This window comes from Pseudophryne corroboree, chromosome 7 (genome assembly GCF_028390025.1).
Source record: "Pseudophryne corroboree isolate aPseCor3 chromosome 7, aPseCor3.hap2, whole genome shotgun sequence".
NCBI lineage: Eukaryota > Metazoa > Chordata > Amphibia > Anura > Myobatrachidae > Pseudophryne > Pseudophryne corroboree.
In genome coordinates, this window is record NC_086450.1 from 431,833,906 (window position 1) to 431,848,923 (window position 15,018).

The window sequence follows — 15,018 nt, forward strand, 5'->3', positions numbered from 1 at the left end:
AGTCAATTGCTTACTGGAAGTAGTACAAGTGGGCTTACGACTTCCCCTCTGGGATGACCATCGACTCCCAGCAGCAACAACAGCAGCGCCAGCAGCAGTAGGCGTTACACGCAAGGATGCATCGGAGGAATCCCAGGCAGGAGAGGACTCGTCAGAATTGCCAGTGACATTGCCTGCAGGACTATTGGCATTCCTGGGGAAGGAGGAAATTGACACTGAGGGAGTTGGTGGGGTGGTTTGCGTGAGCTTGGTTACAAGAGGAAGGGATTTACTGATCAGTGGACTGCTTCCGCTGTCACCCAAAGTTTTTGAACTTGTCACTGACTTATTATGAATGCGCTGCAGGTGACGTATAAGGGAGAATGTTCCGAGGTGGTTAACGTCCTTACCCCTACTTATTACAGCTTGACAAAGGGAACACACGGCTTGACACCTGTTGTCCGCATTTCTGGTGAAATACTTCCACACCGAAGAGCTGATTTTTTTGGTATTTTCACCAGGCATGTCAACGGCCATATTCCTACCACGGACAACAGGTGTCTCCCCGGGTGCCTGACTTAAACAAACCACCTCACCATCAGAATCCTCCTGGTCAATTTCCTCCCCAGCGCCAGCAACACCCATATCCTCCTCATCCTGGTGTACTTCAACACTGACATCTTCAATCTGACTATCAGGAACTGGACTGCGGGTGCTCCTTCCATCACTTGCAGGGGGCGTACAAATGGTGGAAGGCGCATGCTCTTCACGTCCAGTGTTGGGAAGGTCAGGCATCGCAACCGACACAATTGGAGTCGGACTCTCCTTGTGGATTTGGGATTTCGAAGAACGCACAGTTCTTTGCGGTGCTACTGCTTTTGCCAGCTTTAGTCTTTTCATTTTTCTAGCGAGAGGCTGAGTGCTTCCATCCTCATGTGAAGCTGAACCACTAGCCATGAACATAGGCCAGGGCCTCAGCCGTTCCTTGCCACTCCGTGTGGTAAATGGCATATTGGCAAGTTTACGCTTCTCCTCCGACAATTTTATTTTAGGTTTTGGAGTCCTTTTTTTACTGATATTTGGTGTTTTGGATTTGACATGCTCTGTACTATGACATTGGGCATCGGCCTTGGCAGACGACGTTGCTGGCATTTCATCGTCCCGGCCATGACTAGTGGCAGCAGCTTCAGCACGAGGTGGAAGTGGATCTTGATCTTTCCCTAATTTTGGAACCTCAACATTTTTGTTCTCCATATTTTAATAGGCACAACTAAAAGGCACCTCAGGTAAACAATGGAGATGGATGGATTGGATACTAGTATACAATTATGGACGGGCTGCCGAGTGCCGACACAGAGGTAGCCACAGCCGTGAACTACCGCACTGTACTGTGTCTGCTGCTAATATATAGACTGGTTGATAAAGAGATAGTATACTCGTAACTAGTATGTATGTATAAAGAAAGAAAAAAAAACCACGGTTAGGTGGTATATACAATTATGGACGGGCTGCCGAGTGCCGACACAGAGGTAGCCACAGCCGTGAACTACCGCACTGTACTGTGTCTGCTGCTAATATATAGACTGGTTGATAAAGAGATAGTATACTCGTAACTAGTATGTATGTATAAAGAAAGAAAAAAAAACCACGGTTAGGTGGTATATACAATTATGGACGGGCTGCCGAGTGCCGACACAGAGGTAGCCACAGCCGTGAACTACCGCACTGTACTGTGTCTGCTGCTAATATAGACTGGTTGATAAAGAGATAGTATACTCGTAACTAGTATGTATGTATAAAGAAAGAAAAAAAAACCACGGTTAGGTGGTATATACAATTATGGACGGGCTGCCGAGTGCCGACACAGAGGTAGCCACAGCCGTGAACTACCGCACTGTACTGTGTCTGCTGCTAATATAGACTGGTTGATAAAGAGATAGTATACTCGTAACTAGTATGTATGTATAAAGAAAGAAAAAAAAACCACGGTTAGGTGGTATATACAATTATGGACGGGCTGCCGAGTGCCGACACAGAGGTAGCCACAGCCGTGAACTACCGCACTGTACTGTGTCTGCTGCTAATATAGACTGGTTGATAAAGAGATAGTATACTCGTAACTAGTATGTATGTATAAAGAAAGAAAGAAAAAAAACCACGGTTAGGTGGTATATACAATTATGGACGGGCTGCCGAGTGCCGACACAGAGGTAGCCACAGCCGTGAACTACCGCACTGTACTGTGTCTGCTGCTAATATAGACTGGTTGATAAAGAGATAGTATACTCGTAACTAGTATGACTATAAAGAAAGAAAAAAAAACCACGGTTAGGTGGTATATACAATTATGGATGGGCTGCCGAGTGCCGACACAGAGGTAGCCACAGCCGTGAACTACCGCACTGTACTGTGTCTGCTGCTAATATATAGACTGGTTGATAAAGAGATAGTATACTCGTAACTAGTATGTATGTATAAAGAAAGAAAAAAAAACCACGGTTAGGTGGTATATACAATTATGGACGGGCTGCCGAGTGCCGACACAGAGGTAGCCACAGCCGTGAACTACCGCACTGTACTGTGTCTGCTGCTAATATAGACTGGTTGATAAAGAGATAGTATACTCGTAACTAGTATGACTATAAAGAAAGAAAAAAAAAACACGGTTAGGTGGTATATACAATTATGGACGGGCTGCCGAGTGCCGACACAGAGGTAGCCACAGCCGTGAACTACCGCACTGTACTGTGTCTGCTGCTAATATATAGACTGGTTGATAAAGAGATAGTATACTCGTAACTAGTATGTATGTATAAAGAAAGAAAAAAAAACCACGGTTAGGTGGTATATACAATTATGGACGGGCTGCCGAGTGCCGACACAGAGGTAGCCACAGCCGTGAACTACCGCACTGTACTGTGTCTGCTGCTAATATATAGACTGGTTGATAAAGAGATAGTATACTCGTAACTAGTATGTATGTATAAAGAAAGAAAAAAAAACCACGGTTAGGTGGTATATACAATTATGGACGGGCTGCCGAGTGCCGACACAGAGGTAGCCACAGCCGTGAACTACCGCACTGTACTGTGTCTGCTGCTAATATAGACTGGTTGATAAAGAGATAGTATACTCGTAACTAGTATGTATGTATAAAGAAAGAAAAAAAAACCACGGTTAGGTGGTATATACAATTATGGACGGGCTGCCGAGTGCCGACACAGAGGTAGCCACAGCCGTGAACTACCGCACTGTACTGTGTCTGCTGCTAATATAGACTGGTTGATAAAGAGATAGTATACTCGTAACTAGTATGTATGTATAAAGAAAGAAAAAAAAAAAAACCACGGTTAGGTGGTATATACAATTATGGACGGGCTGCCGAGTGCCGACACAGAGGTAGCCACAGCCGTGAACTACCGCACTGTACTGTGTCTGCTGCTAATATAGACTGGTTGATAAAGAGATAGTATACTACTAATATTATATATACTGGTGGTCAGGTCACTGGTCACTAGTCACACTGGCAGTGGCACTCCTGCAGCAAAAGTGTGCACTGTTTAATTTTAATATAATATTATGTACTCCTGGCTCCTGCTATAACCTATAACTGGCACTGCAGTGCTCCCCAGTCTCCCCCACAATTATAAGCTGTGTGAGCTGAGCACAGTCAGATATATATATACATTGATGCAGCACACTGGGCTGAGCAGTGCACACAGATATGGTATGTGACTGAGTCACTGTGTGTATCGTTTTTTTCAGGCAGAGAACGGATATATTAAATAAAACAAACAACTGCACTGTCTGGTGGTCACTGTGGTCGTCAGTCACTAAACTCTGCACTCTCTTCTACAGTATCACAGCCTCAGGTCAATCTCTCTCTCTCTCTCTCAACCCTAATCTAAATGGAGAGGACGCCAGCCACGTCCTCTCCCTATCAATCTCAATGCACGTGTGAAAATGGCGGCGACGCGCGGCTCCTTATATAGAATCCGAGTCTCGCGAGAATCCGACAGCGTCATGATGACGTTCGGGCGCGCTCGGGTTAACCGAGCAAGGCGGGAGGATCCGAGTCTGCTCGGACCCGTGAAAAAAACATGAAGTTCGTGCGGGTTCGGATTCAGAGAAACCGAACCCGCTCATCTCTACTTATAACCTTGTTATGTCCCCTCCTATCCTGTAAAGGTGAATCCCTTTGTTCTGAAACCATTTAAACTGCTATAACTTGCTGCTGTGGTGCAGGGAGACTATGTGTAAAATGTGCACTATTTGGATTAAATATGTAATGTGTTTTGATGGCTTTTCCATGCGTTCACACACTCTACCTTAAATACTCCTACCATGCGCTAATACGCAGGTCCGCGGGAACGACCATACACAAATTGCGAATATGCGCATGCACGGCAGAGCAAGTACGCGCACGGAGGCCAACTGTGTGTAGTTTGTACGTAATGTGTGTACTGCAATATTTTTCGACTTTGACACGGGTTAATGAAGCAGATACACAATACAGCAGGGTCTACAGCCAGGAACATGTGAGGGTTACTAGTGACAGCAGAATGCACGGTATACTTAGCAATGGGGGCACAGTGGTATTTAGCAGGGTCACAAAGAGTCTCTGTCCCGTGACACTCAGGGACCACGTCCTTCCTTTATGGTGAACAGAGCTGGAAGACGTGGGGACACATCATACTGCGCAGTAGCACATTGGGGTCCTAGCAGCAACGGATGAGAGGACAGTACAGACAACTCTCCTCCAACAATTTTTTTTTAATCTTTTTTTACACTGCGATCAGCTTGTGTGTCCATCGGACACTCACAGCTGGCCTGAACCCTTCCAGGCCCCACGGACAAACCCTTTGGTCTAGCCCAATTAAGCCGTGTCACTGCAGGCACAACTGCACCATCCCTTATGAGGAAAACTTAATGGAAAGCTGTAAGCAGGGTTCTGATTACCCCGACAAGTGCTTGTCCGTGGGGCCTGGAAGGGTTCAGGCCAGCTGTGAGTGTCCGATGGACACACAATCTGATCGCAGTGTAAAAAAAGATAAAAAAAAAATAGTAAAAAATAAAATAAAACATACTTACCAGTCCCAGGAGCCAGTGATCGGTGCTCCTGTGCAGGCTGCCGGGCGCCGCGTCCTCCATGTGCTACGCTGTGACCCCCGGTGCAGTAAAGTGATGCTGCAAAGTGGCAGCTCACTTTACAGCACCGGGGTCACAGCACAGATGAAGGACTCATGCCCGGCAGCCTCCTGGAAGCAGCGGACACCGGCTCCTGGGACTGGTAAGTATAAACCCCTGGGGGTAAGCACTTCTGCGGAGTGGGAGTAGTAGCGACGGTGGGGGGGGGGGAGGGGGAACCTGGTGGAGGCGGTAGCGACGGACGGTGGTGCATGCGCAGCAGTACATCGGGGTATTTTTTTGGAAAAATATCCAGGTGATGCTGGAGGCACATCGCAGGAACAGAGCTTGCTCGCAAGCTCTGTCCAGGGGTAGATTTAGGGGTGAGGCTGTCCCTAGGCACAACTGTAACGGCCGCTCCCCGCCTACCTAATTTTATTGTTTTTATTGATTGGTTATAAGCCATCATTTGATGATAGCCAATTTAATAAAATCATTTTTAGAAAGCCACTAACTATAAAAACATTTCATTTTTAATTAGATTATCTGAAGGCTGCATAAGCCTGAGGCCATATAAGAGCCCAATTTTTTCTGATTTGTTTGTCTATGACTAAGCAGTTGCTAGGTAGATTAGTGTTTTCTCTGGTACTGTTCCTATAGGATTATAGGGCTGTCCGTCAAAGGTTTAGGGGTTGGTCTCAGAATAATATATAAGCCATAGTCATGTGCCTCAGACTTCCTCTTGCCATTTTGGAATGCCAGAATGCCCTCCCGCCCGCCCTGACTATATTTTTTCCGGCATCTTGTCTTTCTCGGCGTGCTCTTGACAGCCAGATTGGCGGGAAGTCGCTACCAACCAGCGGTCACACAGGCATAAGTGGTCATTGTGGGGCACCCTCTTTAGAAGGACGGCAGGTGTGTCCTTACCTTGCGGTTGGACATTTAGACGTTCCCCTGCGGGAACCGAACGTTTGCCAGAGAAAAGAGTGGTGAGTCCTGCACAATGCGGGTTATGCAGGGAGGAGGCGGTGTTGTGGTTTAGTCCCCTCCTCAGTTTTTGTGTTTCAATCTAAATGACTGGAGCTGGTGTCTGGTAGCGACTTTTCCTTTGCCATCCTCCAATATAAAATCAATTCAATTACAATTATAGTTTAAAGAACAGGTCAGCGATCAATAAATATCGTCTGACCTTTAACTACAGCTAACAGTGTCCGTGTCGTTATTTTAGTGTGTCGTTATTTTAGTGGTAAGCTAGCTTAAAGAAGTGTTTATGTCAATCGCAATAAAATTATGGGCGCCTTATGTGTACATATTTACTAAGTGAGACAGCTTACAGGGGCAGTCTACCTGTTTCTACTCTATTCAAGATGGCATATGGTACAGTACAGTGAAAATATTTTGCAGCTACTGGTAATTTTTAGGCTGATAGTACCAACACAAGCTTCCAAGTGCCGCCCCCAAACAAGTGCTGCCCCTAGACATGTGCCTCACCTGCCTAATGGGAAATTCAATACTGGCTCTGTCCCTGCATGCGATAATAGATACATCCCTGCTATGTACTCAGTTATCTCAGTGCGAGTTTGGTCTAGTTTATCACCTGTCATCTGCATCATCAGATGCGGATGGTGATAAATAGGCCCCTAAGAAGAAAAAGATGGGCATGGGCAAATGAGTTTATAATCTAAGAGGCAGGGTTGGACTGGCCCACAGGTGTACAAGGGAAACCCCCAGAGGGCCTCACTGCCTGGACCCTCACCTCCTCCAGGAATCAGGTTTCAGACTGTGCATTTGGAGGCCATGGGTTCAATTCCCACCATGGCCCTAACTGTGTGGAGTTTGTATATTCTCCCCGTACTTGTGTGGGCTTCCTCCGGGTACTCCGGTTTCCTCCCACAATTCACAAATATACAGGTAGGTTAATTGGATCCCAACAAAATTAACCCTAGCGTGAATGTGTGTGCGTGTACATGTGCTAGGGAATATAGAGTGTAAGCTCCACTGGGGCAGGGACTGATGTGAATGGGCAAAAATTCTCTGTAAAGCGCTGCGGAATATGTGTGCGCTATATAAATAACTGGTAATAATAATTAGAATTCTACATTATACATATGTAACCTTATACTGCACAGGGCTATGGTGTATTCTCCTCAGTGCATTGCTGTTATTAATCTAGTACATTTATCATGCATGCACTAGCAGTATTTACTATATATATATATAAATGATATATTTATATATATAGTAAATACTGCTAGTGCATGCATGATAAATGTACTAGATTAATAACAGCAATGCACTGAGGAGAATACACCATAGCCCTGTGCAGTATAAGGTTACATATGTATAATGTAGAATTCTAATTATTATTACCAGTTATTTATATAGCGCACACATATTCCGCAGCGCTTTACAGATAATTTTTGCCCATTCACATCAGTCCCTGCCCCAGTGCCTGCCCCAGGCCCAACCCATGCACTCTCTATAAGCCAAACCTCTGTGGTGACTGGCCACCCCCCCTCTGCAGACTGGCCACACCCCTAAACATGGGCCCCTGCCACTGCACTCACCTGGTGGGTTCTTCATGCCCAGTCCGACACTGCTGAGAGGTGTGGAAAACATTTGGAGGTTTATTTACTAAGCCTTGCAGAGTGATAAAGTAGTAAGAGCCAATGTACCAGCCAATTGGCTCCTGCCATGTTACAAGCTGTGTTTGAAAAATGACAGGTAGGAGCAGTGCCGTAACTAGGCATTTTAGCACTGTGTGCAAGGAACGGCATTGGCGCCCCCCATACAGTGGCAGTGCGCGCCGTAGTCGCGCAAAAAATATATATAGGCGTGGCTTCATGGGGTAGGGGCGTGGCCACAAAATAATACCAATTCATACTACGGTGCACAGTAGTCTCCATTATTCAAATTACGCTGCACAGTAGCGCCACTACACCATGTAGAGCCCCTTTTACACATTACGGCAGACAACGTCCCCCTTTTTACACATTACGGCAGACAGCGTCCCCCTTTTTACACATAACGGCAGACAGCGTCCCCCTTTTTACACATTACGGCAGACAGCGTCCCCTTTTTTTACACATTACGGCAGACAGTGTCCCCTTTTTACACATTACGGCAGACAGCGTCCCCTTTTTACACATTACGGTAGACAGCGTCCCCTTTTTTACACATTACGGCAGACAGCGTCCCCTTTTTTTTACACATTACGGCAGACAGCGTCCACTTTTTTACACATTACGGCAGACAGCATCCCCTTTTTACACATTACGGCAGACAGCGTCCCCTTTTTACACATTACGGCAGACAGCGTCCCCTTTTTACACATTACGGCAGACAGCGTCCCCCTTTTATGGGAGAGAGAGAGAGATAAAGAGGTATACTCACCTGCGATCCAGCATCAACGGCAGAAGAGGCAGAGACCCGGTAGCTGGCGGCTGTGGCATGATCAGAGGCGACAGCGGGAGGCAGGCATCAGCGGGACTTGAGACCAGAGATGGCTCCGGCGGCTGGCAGGAGACAGGCAGCGCAGGACAGAGAGCAGTGGCTGCGGCTTTGGCCCTGCTCAGATCGCGCGCGCGGGGGGGGGGGGGGGGGGGGGGCGGCTCCGGCGGCTGGGGGGAGGCAGACAGCGCAGGATGTGTGCTGGGGCTCCGTCATCGGCCGTGCGGAGTGGCGGGGGGGGGGGGGTTGTTGTGCTGCCGATGGTGCGCCTTCAGTGCATGTGTGCTGTGGGCAAGGCACCATCGGCACACACCTAGTTAAGGCACTGGGTAGGAGCTGGTTGGCTGGTACTTTATCTCCGTCCACTTTATCTCTCTCCAAGGCTTAGTAAATAGACCCCTTAGTTCTCCATCTACTCACTGTATCATCTCAGTTAAGCTCATCTCAGTTATGAATGTAAATACAACTGCATGTCTAACGTATAAATTATAAATATATAACTTTATATATAAATTATAAGTCTCAAGTAAAAAAAAAGCGAAGACGCCTGCAGCCTTACACTGTGACGCATGGATTCAGATCACATTGCATTGCGGCAGTATATCCCTAACAGTAGTGTTTTTTGTAGGATAGTCCTGGTTTACTGTAAGGGGCATTGACCCAAAATTTGTTCATAGCTAGTACAGATTGCAGAAGTACCTGGGCAGGATGTAATGAAGTCCAAATTTGGCGGCCGTGTGCGATACCGATCGAACTTGGATGTTTTGTTTAAAGGGGAAATCATGTACAAGGCTAAACCATTACATGATTGCCCCTTTAAAAAATCTGAGTTTGGCCGACATTCCGTACGGCCGCCAAACTTGGACTTCATTACATCCTGCCCATTGACCTCCTAGAATTTGAATTTTCCAATATTATCTTTCTAACTCCACTTAACTGAACATTTTGTAATCAGTTTCCTATATAAAAAAACCTTTCTTACAGAGTAAACTAACTTTATCTTAATCCACAGTTTGCATAATACCTCGGAGCATTGATAATCCCCTGTTTTCTTACACTTCGAGAGTAAATAGGTTTGATTGCTACTATGACCTGCGCTGGGGGATTATGCAATGAATTCACCACCTTTTTTATTTTAGTAAGTTCTTTCATCTCCCCTGTGGCTGCCAATCCCTAATTTCAGATCTTGACCTCTTGTTCCATAACTTCTTCTTCCGTGAAGTGTGCTTCTCTCCAGTGAATTGCTGTAAAAATAAGCTGGCCTCTGATTGGCGACCCAGGAGTTACGGATGGAATCACTCAACGTACAGGCAATGTGGTGTAAAACAATGCAAAATCCCCCAATTGTGTAGGGTGATAACCAAACAGGCCATCAGCTGGGACACTGTCTTCACGTTCATGCTTCATCTGCCAAAAATCAAGTTTTGCCAGCAGAATTTGGCTTTTACTGTTCCCATGGCTACTCCACGCACACCACATAGCAAAATAAATTGTCCGTTGTCCTCCCAGCTCTGTTTACAGACTATAAATTCCACAAAATGTACCTTTGTGAAAGAGAACTAGATTTGTGCCAAATTTTGTTTATTTGCCAGGCAGAGGTCAACAGGATTTGGTGTACATGTATACAGAACACAGGCACAACAAAGGATTTCCGTAATGCAAGGATGGGGAAGGGAAAGACATGATACCCAAAACCACTCCTGAGGGACCAGTGTGTTCCATGGTTTATAGCAGTCACCTTTACACAGATTCCCCCAAAATTTGATTAGTGTAGCATTCTGGTTCTACATCAAACCAAAGGAGGTGTGACAAAACCGGGATAGATAGACAAAGGCAACAATACACAAAATAACAAAACAAAGCAAACATACAGCAAACAGTGGGACAAGATAATAGGATACATTATGCAGACAGGACTGACAGAGGAAGTTGGAGGCTAGATATGAAAGCCACAGACAACAAGATTAGAAGATTCATAGTAATTTTATCCGAATAAGACAAGAATGTAAGGCACAAGGCAATAAATTGGGACTAAGACAAGAATGAAAGGCACAAGGACATATGGGCAATAACACTGGACTATATTAACGGTAACGATCTTTTCTCTTACATCCTAGAGGATGCTGTGGTTCCATTTAGTACCAAGAGTTTCATAGTGTGGGCTGGCTCCTCCCTCTATACCCCTTCTACCAGACTCAGTTTAGAAAATGTGCCCGGAGAAGCTGGTCACAGCTAGGGGAGCTCTTAGTAGTTTTTCTAGTTTTATTATTTTCTGAGTTTAGTTAGGTACAGGCAGGCTGCTGGCAACATCCTACCTGCTTTGTGGGACTTGGGGGGGGGGGGGGGGGAGTAGGAACCAACTCTAGAAGTTAATAGTTCTCTATCTCCGCTGACAGGAAACAGAGCCCCTGAGGGTGCTGATCGCAAGCCCACAGGCGACCGCTCACTACCGCAGCACAGCCGCCACCGCCTAACAGAGCCAGAAGAAAGAAGAGTGGGAATGGCGGAACAAGGCTGGGAGCGCAGCTCTGACAGGCTGCGCTCTGGAAGGCTCAGCGGCACACTGTGTACGGCACCGTGAGGGGTGTCCTGGGCCAGCGCAATCACCCTACACTGGTCAACACTGCTAACGGGCTAATCCTGCTGTTAGCTAAAAAATACCTCAGGCCAGTATAAAACAATAAGTGCGGGAAGACGCGCCATTACAGGGGGCGGGACTTCTCCTCAGAGCGGATCCAGCACTCACCAGCGTCATTTTCTCCCTGCAGTTCATCAACAGAGACGCTGGCAGGGAGCGCTGACCTCCACATAAGTAACACTGTGTTATAGCTACGGGGGGAGTGTACTTCGATACTAGCTACCCTGTTAAGGTTCAGCTAGTCAGAGTTTTTCTTTTATCATAATAAAAGCCTATAAGGGCGCGGTGTGGCTGGCTCCTTCTACTCTGTGACTCTCTGAAGGTATTCTGGGGGGGAAATTGTACTGACATTTTCCTGTGTGTGTGTAACCCACTGTAACATATTTGGGGGACTTTGTCCTGTAATGCAGAATGTATATCTTCTCCTGGGGAGTCTATACCATGCTCAAAACTGTACAAATTCTCAGGCTTCGGTGGCAGATCCCCCTGGGGTGGCCTCCATAAGGTGTACTTTCACATATATTTCTTCAAATATATCCCATGCTGGGAAGAAGCCACAGTTTTGAGATGTCTGGGGAATCAATTCCCACAGCTGTGCCTCTCACCCAAACTACGTACCCTGAAAAGCGTACACTTGCCATATAATGCATATAGTTTGAGGCTAATAGGGATGAGGAATATTTTATATATACAGTATATATACAGTATATATATATATATATATATATATATACACTGCTCAAAAAAATAAAGGGAACACTTAAACAACACATCCTAGATCTGAATGAATGAACTATTCTTATTAAATACTTTGTTCTTTACATAGTTGAATGTGCCGACAACAAAATCACACAAAAATTATCAATGGAAATCAAATGTATTAACCCATGGAGGTCTGGATTTGGAGTCACACTCAAAATTAAAGTGGAAAAATACACTAAAGGCTGATCCAACTTTGATGTAATGTCCTTAAAACAAGTCAAAATGAGGCTCAGTAGTGTGTGTGGCCTCCATGTGCCTGTATGACCTCTCTACAATGCCTGGGCATGCTCCTGATGAGGTGGCGGATGGTCTCCTGAGGGATCTCCTCCCAGACCTGGACTAAAGCATCCGCCAACTCTTGGACAGTCTGTGGTGCAACGTGGAGTTGGTGGATGGAACGAGACATGATGTCCCAGATGTGCTCAATTGGATTCAGGTCTGGGGAACGGGCGCGCCAGTCCATAGCATCAATGCCTTCGTCTTGCAGGAACTGCTGACACACTCCAGCCACATGAGGTCTAGCATTGTCTAGCATTAGGAGGAACCCAGGGCCAACCGCACCAGCATATGGTCTCACAAGGGGTCTGAGGATCTCATCTCGGTACCTAATGGCAGTCAGGCTACCTCTGGCGAGCACATGGAGGGCTGTGCGGCCCCCCCAAAGAAATGCCACCCCACACCATTACTGACCCACTGCCAAACCGGTCATGCTGGAGGATGTTGCAGGCAGCAGAACGTTTTCCTTGGCATCTCCAGACTCTGTCATGTCTGTCACATGTGCTCAGTGAGAACCTGCTTTCATCTGTGAAGAGCACAGGGCACCAGTGGCGAATTTGCCAGTCTTGGGTGTTCTCTGGCAAATGCCAAACGTCCTGCACGGTGTTGGGCTGTAAGCACAACCCCCACCTGTGGACATCGGGCCCTCATACCACCCTCATGGAGTCTGTTTCTGATCGTTTGAGTAGACACATGCACATTTGTGGCTTGCTGGAGGTCATTTTGCAGGGCTCTGGCAGTGCTCCTCCTGTTCCTCCTTGCACAAAGGCGGAGGTAGCGGTCCTGCTGCTGGGTTGTTGCCCTTCTACGGCCTCCTCCACTTCTCCTGATGTACTGGCCTGTCTCCTGGTAGCGCCTCCATGCTCTGGACACTACGCTGACAGACACAGCAAACCTTCTTGCCACAGCTCGCATTGATGTGCCATGCTGGATGAGCTGCACTACCTGAGCCACTTGTGTGGGTTGTAGACTCCGTCTCATGCTACCACTAGAGTGAAAGCACCGCCAGCTTTCAAAAGTGACCAAAACATCAGCCAGAAAGCATAGGAGCTGAGAAGTGGTCTGTGGTCACCACCTGCAGAAAAACTCCTTTATTAGGGGTGTCTTGCTAATTGCCTAAATTTCCACCTGTTGTCTATTCCATTTGCACAACAGCATGTGAAATTGATTGTCAATCAGTGTTTCTTCCTAAGTGGACAGTTTGATTTCACAGAAGTGTGATTGACTTGGAGTTACATTGTGTTGTTTAAGTGTTCCCTTTATTTTTTTGAGCAGTGTGTATGTATATATATATATATATATATATATATATATATATACACACACACACACACACAGTCAGGTCCATAAATATTGGGACATTGACACAATTCTCATATTTTGGGCTCTATACACCGCCACAATGGATTTGAAATGAAACAAACAAGATGTGCTTTAACTGCAGACTTTCCGCTTTAATTTGAGGGTATTTACATCCAAATCAGGTGAACGGTGTAGGAATTACAATGGTTTCTATATGTGCCTCCTACTTTTTAAGGGACCAAAAGTAATGTGACAATCGACTCAAAAACTATTTCATGGACAAGAGTGGGCTATTCCCTCGTTATTTCATCATCAATTAAGCAGGTAAAAGGTCTGGAGTAGATTCCAGGCGTGAAATTTGCATTTGGAATCTGTTGCATTTGACTCTCAATATGAGATCCAAAGAGCTGCCACTATCAGTGAAGCAAGCCATCATTAGGCTGAAAATTCAAACAAACCCATCAGAGAGATAGCAAAAACATTAGGTGTGGCCAAATCAACTGTTTGAAACATTCTTAAAAAGAAAGAACGCACCGGAGAGCTCAGCAACACCAAAAGACCCGGAAGACCACGGAAAACAACTGTGGTGGATGACAGAGGAATTATTTCCCTGGTGGATAAAAAACCCCTTCACAACAGTTGCCCAGATCAAGAACACTCTCCAGGAGGTAGGTGTATATGTGTCAAAGTCAACAATCAAGAGAAGACTTCACAAGATTGAATATAGAGGGTTCACCACAAGATGTAAACCATTGGTGAGCCACAAAAACAGGAAGTCCAGATTAGAGTTTGCCAAACAACATTTAAAAAAGCCTTTACAGTTCTGGAACAACATCCTATGGACAGATGAGACAAAGATCAACTTGTACCAGAGTGATGGGAAGAGAAGAGTATGGAGAAGGAAAGGAATTGTTCATGATCCAAAACATACCACCTGATCAGTGAAGCATGGTGGTGGTAGTGTCATGGCGTGGGCATGTATGGCTGCCAATGGAACTGGTTCCCTTGTATTTATTGATAATGTGACTGCTGACAAAAGCAGCAGGATGAATTCTGAAGTGTTTCAAGCAATATTATCTGCTCATATTCAGTCAAATGCTTCAGAACTCATTGGACGGTGCTTCACAGTGCATATGGACAATGACCCGAAGCATACTGCGAAAGCAACCAAAGAGTTTTTAAGGCAAATAAGTGGAATGTTATGCAATGGCCAAGTCCTGAATTTGATTGAGCATGCATTTCACTTGATGAAGACAAAACTGAAGGGAAAATGCCCCAAGAACAAACAGGAACTGAAGACATTTGCAGTAGAGGCCTGGCAGAACATTACCAGGGATGAAACCCAGCGTCTGGTGATGTGTATGCGTTCCAGACTTCAGGCTGTAAAGGATTTGCAACAAAGTATTAAAAAGTGAAAGTTTGAGTTAGGATTGTTTAGTTTGTCCCATTACTTTTGGTCCCTTAAAAAGTGGGAGTCACATATA